The following is a 12,423-nucleotide window of genomic DNA, read 5'->3' as shown; positions in this document are numbered from 1 at the left end:
CAACCAAGGATCAACTACTCAGTGAAAATGAGCATAATCTTTCAGGGGAGGAGATGGATATTCAACAAAATAGGGGAATTCCAAACCTTCCTGATAAAAAGACCAGAGCTCAACAGAAAATTTGGTCTTCAAATACAAGACTCAAGAGAGGCATAAAAAGGTAAATGAGACGGAAAAAAAAAAACAAGAATATGTTATTATTAAGGGCAAATTGTTTACATCCCTACAAGGGAAGATGACACTTGTAACTCTTGAGAACTGTAGTGTTATTACACCATGTTAAAGGGGTATACCTAGAGGGGGTGGGTATAAGCTGACTTTGATGTAAGGATAAAAAAAATCTAATCAAGTAGGTAAATGGATTAATCTGATCTAAGTAAGGGAATGTACTGGGAGAGAAGGAAAGGAGGAGGCAGAAAAGGGTAAATTATATTACAGGAAAAGGCACAAAAACCTATTACAGCAGAGGGAAAAAAGGGAGGGAGATGAACATTGTTTAAATCTTATTCTCATCAGATTTGGCTCAAGGAGGGAATAACATAATCAGTTAGGTATAGAAATCTAACTTGCTTTCTAGGCAGTAGGAGGGAAAAGGGGAAAGAAAAGGGAAGGAGGATAGAGGGAGGGAAGAAGTACTAAAGGTAAAGGGGACGAAAAGGGAGGTGGCTAATAGAAGGGAGGCAGCACTGAGGTAGACAATGATCAAAAGCAAAACCCTAGTGAGGAAGGAAGGGAGAAAGGAGAAAGCAAAGCTTAAACTGGGGGCAATAGGATGGAGATAAAGACAAAGATAGTAATCATAACTGTGAATGTGAATGGGATGAACTCTCCCATAAAATGGAAGTTTATAGCAGAATGGATTAAAGACCATAATCTTACAATATGTTGTTTATGAGAAACACATTTGAAAAAGAGGGAACACATAGGGTAAAGGTAAAAGGCTGGAGTACAACATGTTATGCTTCTGCTGAAGTAAAAACAAAATCAGGAATCCACACAGAGTAAAGGTAAATGGCTGGAGTAGAATATATGCTTCAGCTGAAGTAAAAAAAAAAAAAAAGCAGGGCAGTAATCCTGATCTTAGACAAAGCAAAAGCAAAAATAGATTTAATTAAAAGAGATAAAGAAGGAAACTACATTCTGCTAAAAGGTACCAGAAACAATTAAATAATATCATTGTTAAACATATATGCACCAAATGGTATAGCATCCAAATTCTTAGAGGAGAAGTCCGGGGAGTTACAGAAGAAACACACAGTGAAAGTATATTAGTGGGGGACCTCAACCTCCTCTTCTCTGAACTAGATAAATCTAACCACAAAATAAACAAGAAAGAAGTTAAGGAGGTGAATAGAATTTTATAAAAGTTAAGTATGGTAGACCTCTGGAGAAAATTGAATGGGGATAGAAAAGAATATACTTTTTTCTTGGTGGTACATGGCATACACACAAAAATTGACCATGTACTAGGGCATAAAAACCTCACAGTCCAATGCAGAAAGGCAGAAATATTAAATGCATCTTTTTCAGATCATGATGCAATAAAATTATATGAAATGAAGGGCCACAGAAAGATAGACTAAAAAATAATTGGAAACTAAATAATCTAATCCTAAAAAATAAATGGGTCAAACAACAATTCATAGAAACAATCAATAACTTCATTCAAGAGAATGACAATAATGAGACAACATACAAAAACTTATGGGATGCAGCAAAAGCAGTTCTTAGGGGAAGTTTTATATCTCTAAATGATTACATGAACAAAATAGAGAAAGAGGAGATCAATGAACTGGGCATACAAGTAAAAAAAAATAGAAAAAGAACAAATAAAAAATCCTTAATTAAACATCAAATTAGAAATACTGAAAACCAAAGGAGAAATTAAGAAAATTGAAATTAAGAAAACTACTGAACTAATAAATAAAACAAAGAGCTGGTTTTATGAAAAAAAACACAATAAAATAGATAAAATTTTGGGTAATTTAAATTAAAAAAGAAAGAAGAAAACCAAATTACCAATATCAAAAATGAAAAGAGTGAATCCAATACCAAGTAACAGGAAATTAAAACAATAATTAGAAACTATTTTGCCCAAGTATATGCCAACAAATTTGACAATCTTAGTGAAATGTATTCATATTCACAAAAATATAAATTGTACAGATTAACAGAAGAGAAAGTAAAACACTTAAATAACCCTGTCTCATAAAAAGAAATTGAACAAGCCATTGATGAACTCCCTAGGAAAAAATCTTCAGGGCCAGATGGATTTACAAGTGAATTCTATCAAACATTTAAAGAACAATTAATTCCAGTATTATATAGACTATTTGGGAAAATAGGTGAAGAAGGAGTCTTATCAAATTCTTTTTATGATACAAATATGGTGCTGATACCTAAATCAGGAAGAGTCAAAACAGAGAAAGAAAATTATAGACCAATTTTCCTAATGAATATAGATGCAAAAATTTTAAGTAAAATATTAGCAAACAGATTACAAAAACTTATCACAAGAATAATACACTATAACCAGATAGGATTTATACCAGGAATGCAGAGCTGGTTGAATATTAGGAAAACTATCAGCATAATTGATCACATCAACAACAAAACTAACAGAAACCATATGATCATCTCAACAGATGCAGAAAAAGCTTTTGACAAACTACAACAACCATCCCTTTTAAAAACACTAGAGAGCACAGGAATAAATGGAATCTTCCTTAAAATAATAAGTAGCATCTACCTAAAACCTTCAGCAAGCTTCATATGTAATGGGGACAAGCTAGAAGCATTTCCAATAAGATCAGGAGGTGAAACAAGGATGTCCATTATCACCACTGTTGTTCAATATGGTACTGGAAACGTTAGTGTTAGCAACAAGAGAAGAAAAAGAAATTGAAGGTATTAGAATAGGCAAAGAAGAAACAAAGCTATCACTCTGCAGATGATATGATGATATACTTAGAGAATCTTAGAGAATCAAGTTAAAAAAAAACTACTTGAAATAATAAACAAATTTAGTAATGTTGTAGGCAATAAAATAAACCCACATAAATCATTGGCATTTCTATATATTACCAATAAAGCTCAAAAGCAAGAGATAGGAAGAGATATTCCATTTAAAGTTATTATAGGCATTATAAAATATTCAGGAGTCTACCTACAAAAACAAACCAAGAAACTCTATGAACACAATTACAAAACACTTTCCACACAAATTAAGTCAAATCTAAATAACTGGAAAAACATCAGTTGCTCATGGGTAGGCTGAGCTAATACAATAAAAATGACAATTCTACCTTAAGCTAATTTACTTATTTGGTGCCATACCAATCAAACTACCAAAATTATCTTATAGAGCTATAAAAAATAATAACAAGATTCATTTGGAATAACAAAAGTTCCAGAATATCAAGGGAACTAATGAAAAAGAAATGCAGGGGAAGGTGGCCTAACTGTTCCAGATCTAAAACTATATTATAAAATGGCAATCATCAAAACTATTTGGTACTGGCTAAGAAATAGAGTGGTGGATCAGTGGAATAGGTTAAGTACACAAAACACAGTAGTCAATGACTATAGTAATCTACTATTTGATAAACCCAAAGACCCCAGCTTCTGGGATAAGATCTCATTATTTGACAAAAACTGCTGGGAAAACTGGAAGAGTAAGGCAGAAACTAAGCTTTGACCAAAATCTCACACCTTATACCAAAATAAAGTCAAAATGAGTTCATGATTTAGATATAAAGGCTGATATTATAAGCAAACTTGGAGAGCAAGGAATAATTTATGGAGAACAGAAGAATTCATGACCAAACAGGAGATAGAGAATATCACGAATTGCAAAATGGATTACTTTGATTACATTAAATTGAAAAGTTTTTGCACAAACAAAGCCAATGCAACCAAGATTAGAAGGAAAGTAGAAAATTGGGAAAGAATTTTTACAACCAGTGTCTCTGATAAGAACTTCATTTCTAAAATATATAGAGAATTAAGTCAAATTTATAAGAATACAAGTCATTCCCCAATTGATAAATGGTCAAAGGATATGAACAGGCAGTTCTCAGATGAAGAAATTAAAGCCATCGATAGTCATATGAAAAAAATCCTCTAAATCACTATTGATTAGAGAAATGCAAATCAAAACAGCTCTTCAGTACCACATCACACCTATTAGATTGACCAAGATGACAAAACAAGAAAATGATAAATGTTGGAGAAGATGTGGGAAAATTGGACCTCTAATGCATTGTTGGTGGAGTTGTGAAATGATCCAACCATTTTGGAGAGCAATTTTGAACTATGCCCAAAGGGCTATAGAAATGTGCATACCCTTTGACCCAGCAATACCACCTTCTAGGGCTGTATCCCAAAGAGATCATACAAATGGGAAAAGGATCCACAGGTACAAAAATATTTATAGCAGCTCTTTTTGTGGTGGCAAAGAATTGGAAATTGAGAAGATGCCTATCAATTGAGGAATGGCTGAACAAGTTGTGATATATGAACATATTGGAATACTATTGTGCTATAAAAAATGATGAACAGGCAGACTTCAGAAAAACCTAGAAATATTTGTCTGAACTGATGCTGAGTGACGTGAGCAGAACCAGGAGAATGTTGTACACAATAACAGCCATGTTGTATGCTGACTAACTTTGAGCAATGCAAGGATCTAAGATATCTCCAAAAGTCTCATGATGGACAATGCTATCCATGTCCAAAAAAAGAACTATGGAGTTTGAAGCATACTATTTTCTCCTTCTTTTCTCCTGTTTTGTTTTGTTTCCTCCTTCTGGTGGTTCCTTCTATTGGTTCTAATTCTTCCTTACAACATGACTAATGTGAAAATATGTTTAATAGGAATGTATATGTATAGTTTATTTCAGATTGTGAGCCATCTTGGGGAGGGAGGTGGAGAGGGAGAGGGAGAGGGAGAAAAATTTAAAACTCAAAAGCTTATGGAAATGATTGTTGATAAATCAAAATAAATTATTAAAAAAAAGTTGATCCAGAATCTTAAGGAAGAAATTGACTCCTTGAAAATCAGAATTGGGCAAGGGGAAGCCAGTAAAGTTATAAGAGATGAAGAAATTACATATATAGATATATAAATGAAAAAATAGAAGAGAAAGTGAAACATCTCATAAATAAAACAATGAGTCTAAGAACAAAGCAAAAAGAGAAAACTTAAGAATAATTAGACTACTTGAAAGTTCTGATCAAAAAAAGAATCTTGATACAATAATAGAATAAATAATCAAAGAAAATTGTCCTGAAGCATTAGAACAAGAGGGGAAAGTAGAAATAGAAAAAAAAAATCCTCTAATCATCACCTGAAAGAGATCCTATGAGGAAACTCACAGGAATATTATAGTCAAATTTTGAAATCCCCAGATCACAGACAAAATATAATGAGCAACAAGAAAAAAACAATTTACATATGGCAGTACCACAGTTAGAATCACACAAGGCCTAGTAGTGGCAACACTAAAAGATCTCAGGTCTTGGATCACTATATATTGAAGAGCAAAAGAACTGATCTTCCAGCCAAAAATATCATATCCAAAAAAGCTAAGCATAATTCTAAATGAAAAAAATGGATATTTGATCAATTGTCAGACTTTCAGGTCTTTGTTTAAAAAAAAAACCACCCTGATCTCAATAGAAGATTTAATATACAAGAACCAAAAGAAATATAAGGTGCATACCAATGACCAATTACAAGGGACTAAATAAGGATAGAATTTTTACCTTTTGTGCATGAAAAATGTAAAACCTATGTCTAAGATTGTTACTAGTAATTAAGTAACTTCAAAAATAAGATTGGGGTAGACCTGAGTATGAAATTACTTCCAAAAGTAAAACCATTCAAGTATAGCTAAAAGAGTAATTATCTTTTACAATTGGGGTGCAAGAAGAACCCATACAGAGGAATTAGATGGAGGAGGGTTGCTGTTAATTCTGTAAACCTATTCTCATTGGGAATGGGTTTAAGAGGGGAAAATACATATACATTTAGAAGAACATAAAAATCTTTTAAATTGAGAGAGAAATAAAACTCTGAGGGGATAAGGAGGAAGTAGAGAATAAAGGAGGGATCTTTAGAGGAGAAGGTGTGGGAATAGGTTAAAAGGGGGATATAAAAGGTGGTTTAGATTTCAGAGAATGGGAGGATAAAGGAAGGATTACTGGAGTGGGGGTAGATTAAGTAATAGGAGGGTAAGGTAGAAGTAAAGTAGAGGAGTTAGGAGAGATAGTAAAAAAGACATGCACAAAAATAAAAACAAAGATTAGGAGTATAATCTCTTGGAAAAGTATATGTTTATATGTGTATGTATGTATACATGTGTGTATATGTGTATATGTATAAGTATATGTATATATCAATACCTATATACAAATATATCCAATGCTCAACTATAGCCTTGGGGTGGTGGGTAGAGGGGAGGAAGGGGGAAAAAAGAACAAAGTAAAAAGTATACAGCAGAGAACAAAAGAAAACCTACAATGAAACAAAGAAAAGGTGGACAGTTTTCAACATAATGCACCCCATTTAATATATAGGCTGTCTTGAAATGAAAAGTTATTGCTACATATTTTGAATCTTCTCCTATGTTCTCCTGTGCATATGACATTTTTTTCTTATTTTATATTTAAATTTATAAAGTTTCTTTTTCTTTTCTTATTATGTTTTATCATTTGTCTAAAATAAAAAAAAAATAAGAAAAAAAGATAAAAAAAAAGAAATTTAGCTAACCTCAGGGGCTGTGTGTGAACACAAGGGAGTTAGGTATAGTATCTTTAAATCATCAAGCCATCCTTCAAGGACATCTGGCTTGCTGTCCAAAAACAGCTGGTCTGTTACCTTTTGACCTTGCACCTGAATTCCAGCAATGAGCACTTCTTAGGCACAGTGGGTGGTGGGAGTGCAGGAGATTTGTCACTAGACCCCAAAACCAGACTTAAAATCAATCATGTGTTCCCAGCACCTTAGCTCGGTAATCGATCATGTTGTTCTTAATTCCACGATGTCCCTTATCTTGTTCTGTTCTTTATTTTGTACTCTCGAAAACCTATAAAAGAGGAACTATACTTTTGCTTGGGGTCTTTGGCATGAATAGGTAAACCATTGACCCCTTTATTAGCAGTCATCATGCTCCTGCTAATACTATTTTGCTCATAGAATTGCCTCAGTGTACCTTTTTGTTAAATTTCATTCAAGACACTATCTAAAACTAAGAACCAGAATTATTTATAATAAAGAAAAACTTGAGGCTTTTCTGATTAGATCAAAGACAAAGCAAGGATGTTTATTACCACCATTAACATTCAATATAGTGATAGAAGCAATAGCTATAGCAATGAGACAAGAAAAAGTAATTGAAGGAATATGTATAGGCAATGAAGAAATAAAACTATTTTTAAAGATGGTATAATATTTTACTTAGATCTAAAGAGTCAACTAAAAAACTAGTTGAAAAAAAATTAACAATTTCCAGAAAGTTTCAGTGTATTAAAAAATTCACAAGAATCATTAGTGTGTCTGTATAGCAATGAAAATATTACCAACAAAATATAGCAGGGAGAGATACAAAAGGAAATTCCACTTTAATTAAATACAGATAGTATAAAATGTAGATAGCATAAAATAATATAAAAAGACAAACAGGTATCATATGAATACAATTGTAAAATATTATTTTTAATGTGAAAATTTTATATATTTTTCTCAAATTACATGTAGAAACAATTTTTAGCATTCATTTAAAAAATTTTTAATATGGAATTATTTCCCTTTTCTCTCCTTCCCCCTCCTGGAGAAGGCAACCAATTTGATATAGGTTATATATGTGCTGTCATGTAAACCATATTTCCACATTAAACATGTCAAACACTGATGAAAAAATAAAGGAAACTATGCTTTAATCTGTATTCAGACTCAAACAGTTCATTTTCTAGAGATGGATAGCATATTTCATTATAAATCTTTTGGAATTGTCTTGTATCATTGTATTGCTGAAAATAGTTAAGTCATTCATAGAAGGTTAACAGAATGTTGCTATTATTATGTACAATGTTCTCCTGCTTCTGCTCATTTCATTTTCCATCAGTTCTTCAGGTTTTTTTTTTTTCTGAAATCATTCTGCTGATCATTTCTTACAGCACAATATTCTATCACAATCAAATACCACAAATTCTTCAGCCATCCCACAACTGATAAGTATCTTCTCAATTTCCAATTCTTTGCCACCAAACAATGAGCTGCTATAAATATTTTTCTACATATAGGTCCTTTTCATTTTTTAAGTATCTTTTGGATACAGACCTAGGAGAGGGATTGCTGGGTCAAATTGAATAAACAGTTTAATATAACTTTAGGCACAGTTTCAAATTGCTCTCCAGAATGGTTGGAACACTTCACAACTCCACCAACAGTGCTTTAGTGTCCCAATTTTTCCACGTCTTCCAACATTTATCTTTTTTCTCTTCTGTCATAATATACAATCTGATAGATGTGAAGTAGTAACTCAGAGATATTTTAATTTGCCTTTCTCTAATTAATAGTGATTTAAAGCACTTTTAATTTGACTATAGTTTTTATTTCTTCTGAAAACTGGTTTTTCACACCCTTTGACCATTTATCAACTGGGAAATGACTTGTATTCTTATAAATTTTACTCAGTTCTCTATATATTTGAAAAATGAGGTCTTTATCAGAAAACTTGCTGTAATTTCCCCCATACACACACACATTTTTCTACTTTCTTTCTAATCTTTACTGAGTTGGTTTTGTTTCTGTAAACTCTTTTTAATTTAATGTAATCAAATTATCCATTTTACATCCCATAATTACTCTCTATCTCTTGTTTGTCATAATTTTTTCCCTTTATTCATAAATCTGACAGGCAAACTATTCCATGCTCCCCTAGTTTGCTTATGGTATCACCATTTATGTCTAAATCATGTATCCAGTTTGACCTCATCTTGGTATATGGGGTGAGATGTTGATCTATACCTTTTTCTGCCAAATTAGTTTCTAGTTTTCCCATCATTTTCTGTCAAATAGTAAGTTCTTGTCCCTAAAACTTGGATCTTTGTGTTTATCAAACACTAAATTAGTATGTTCATTTAGTACTGAGTATTGGGCACCTAATATATCCTACTGATTCACTATATTTCTTACCCAGTACCAGACTGTTTTGATGATTATTACTTTATAATATAATTTGAGATCTGATATGGCTAGGCAACCTTCCCTCATATGTTTTCATTGATTCTGCAGATGTTCTTGACCTTTTGTTCTTCTAGATGAATTGCATTAAATTTTTTTTAGCTCACTAAAATGATTTTGGGTAGTTTGATTGGTATGCCACTGAATAAGTAAATTTATCTAGGTAGAATTTTAATTTTTATTTTTTTGGTTCAGCCTACTCATGAACAATTAATATTGTTGCAATTGTTTAGATCTCACCTTATTTGCTTGAAAAGTATTTTGTAACTGTGTTCAAATCTTTCCTGGGTTTATTTTGGTAGGTATACTCTCAGTTATTTTACATTGTCTGTAGTTATTTTAAATGGAGTTTTTTCCATCTTTTCCTGCTGGTCTTTGTTTGTAACATATAGAAATGCTGATGATTTATTCGGATTTATTTTATGTCCTGCAACTTTGCTGAAGTTATTAATTATTTTAACTAGTTTTATTTTGATTCTCTAGGATTCTCTAATTCTCTAATCATCATATGATTTACAAAGAGTGATAATTTATTTCCTCATTGCCTATTTTAGTTCCTTAAATTTTTTTTTAAATTTCTTATTGATGTAGCTAGAATTTCTAGTACAATATTGAATAGTAGTGGTGATAATGGGTATCATTGCATCATTCCTAATCACATGGGAAGGCTTCTAGCTTATCTCCATTACATATAATGGTTGGTGATGGTTTTAGCTGGATAGTACTCATTATTTTAAGGAAAGCTCCATTCATTATTATGTTTTCTGTTGTTTTAAATAGGAAGGAATGTCATGTTTTGTCAAAAGCCTTTTCTGCATCTATTTAGATAATCCTGTGATTTTTGTCATTTGCCTTATTGATATGATCAATTATGCTAATGTTGTTTTTCTAATATTGATCCAGTTCTGTATTCCTGGTATAAATTACTCCTGGTCATAGCTGGAATATAGGAACAAATCTTTGCAGCAAGTTATTTCCATTAAAATATAATTTCCAAAATATAGGTAACTGATGGTCAATGAATCATTCCTCTCTAGATAAGTGGTCAATGGGTATAAATAGGCAATTTTTCAGGGGAAGAATTCAAAGCTATCAATCATCATATGGAAAAAAATGAACCAACCCACTAACAATTAGAAAAGTATAAATTACAACTATAAAGTATCTCCCTACATATTTCATGTTGTCATGTTTAACCAAAAAGAAATATGGTAGATGTTGGTAGGATGATCAGAAAACAAGTATATAATGCAGAGAAGATGCATGTGAACTGTTGCTGCCACTCTAGAAGGCAATTAGAAACTCTGCTCCAAAAGCTATTAAACTCTGCATTTACTTTGACCCAGTGATATTGCTACTAGATCTATCTTCTGAAGAAAACAAATAGAGAAAGGATGCATGTATAAAAATACTTCTTGTACCTTTTCTCTTTGTGTGTAGTAACAAAAAATTGGAAACTAAGAGAGTGCTCATCAAATAGCAAATGGGTGAAAAAGCTGTTAACATTTGAATGTGATCAAATGCCATTGTGCAATAAGAAATAATGAAAGGGATGGTTTCAAAGAAACCTCAGTTAACTTGTATAAAGTGGTGCAAAGTGAAGTGAGAGTCAATTGAAAAATTATACAATAACAAAACTTTTGTAAAGACAAAATGCTTTGAATGACTTCAGAAATCTGATCAGCACAATGCCCATCAATAATTCCAGAGAACTCATGATAAAACTTGTTACCCATCGCCAGGTAGAGAAGTGATGGACTCAGGGCAGATTGAGGATTTTTTTTTTTTTTTGGATATGGCCAGTATGGGAATTTGTTTTTTTTTAAATATACTTTTTGTAACAGGCTTTGTTTTTCTTGCTTTCTCAATAGAGTAGGTGGAGTAGGAGAAAAAGAATGAAAACCTGAAAATAAAGTTGATTTAAAATAATCAATAAGCATTAAGTGACTATCGTGTGCCAGGCGCAATTCATAAAATAACAAAATAGTCAATCTGTAAAATGAACAACAAGTATTTAAAACAACAGTCTCTCAGTCTATAAATGACTTGTCAAAAGAAAAGATAAAATCTTGGAAAAGATGGATTTGCTAGAAAATCAAAAGAGCAATTAATACTTATGCTACATTTTTTTCTAAAAAATTAAGACAGAAGGTATCATACAAATTTTTTTTAATATGGAAACCAGGTAGGGATAAAATTGAATCATATTACATTTGCATGTGGAATCAGTGCAAAAAGTTAAAGCTACATATCAAAAAGCATTATGGGCAAGTTGAATTCATACCACGGGAGGCAAGAATAATTTTACATTAGGAAAAAAAAACTACCACAATTAATTATATCAACAACAAAAACTACCTGATTATTACCAAAGAATTGGAAATTTAGGGGACATCTGTTAATTGGGGAATGACTGAACAAGTTGTGGTATGGGATTGTGTTGGAATACTATTGTGCTATAGGAAATGGTGAGCTAGATGATGGAATTGGGGAAAATAAAATACTAAATAAAAAACTGTGGGTATTACCAAAATATAAATAAAATAAAATGGTTTTGACAAAATTCAAGACTCATTTGTGCTAAAAAAACCCCTCAAAATTACAGATATGAGTGACTAATTCACTGATTACACTAATCAGAAGAATTTTTAGGAGCACCTTCATTTAGGTATGAGTGAGAATTTCATTGACTAGAAGCATCTCTATAACACCAAGAATTAACATTATTTACAATATTGAAACAGCAAAAACTTTCCGAAAACAAACAAGGGTAAAGCAAATATGCCTTAGTCTTTCTGTCATTATTTGACATAGTTCTATAAATACTGGCTTTGCACCCTCTCAAGAACCACTCAACCAATTCCCCCTTACATTTGCAGGTTGATATCTTGAGAAAATACATTTCGGTATAGCTACTACTATTTCTCCCTTCAGAGTTTTAGGTGTAACAGCAAGGAATTGAGGATTCTTGCACTTAGCTCATGAGTTCCTACCTTTTTGTTTTTCATTATTAATTAACCAGTAAGGCTTAATGAGATTTTAACAAAGCATTTACTTGGATAGTACAATAATAACTGGTGAAATATATTGCCCACCACCACTGCCAAACTGGGGAAGATACTCCACACACACACACACACACACACACACACACACACACACACACACACACACAC

General features: G+C 32.1%; 1 pseudogene; it reads right to left on the bottom strand.

Annotated features, from left to right (window-relative positions):
- The window catches only part of LOC114028506, a 60,272-nt pseudogene that overhangs the window by 28,479 nt on the left and 19,370 nt on the right, over positions 1–12,423 (bottom strand).

Source organism: Vombatus ursinus, unplaced genomic scaffold (assembly GCF_900497805.2).
Source record: "Vombatus ursinus unplaced genomic scaffold, bare-nosed wombat genome assembly UNPS02004915.1, whole genome shotgun sequence".
NCBI classification, from domain to species: Eukaryota; Metazoa; Chordata; class Mammalia; order Diprotodontia; family Vombatidae; genus Vombatus; species Vombatus ursinus.
Note: the sequence above shows the minus strand (reverse complement) of the source record. Positions and strands in the feature narration are given on the sequence as shown.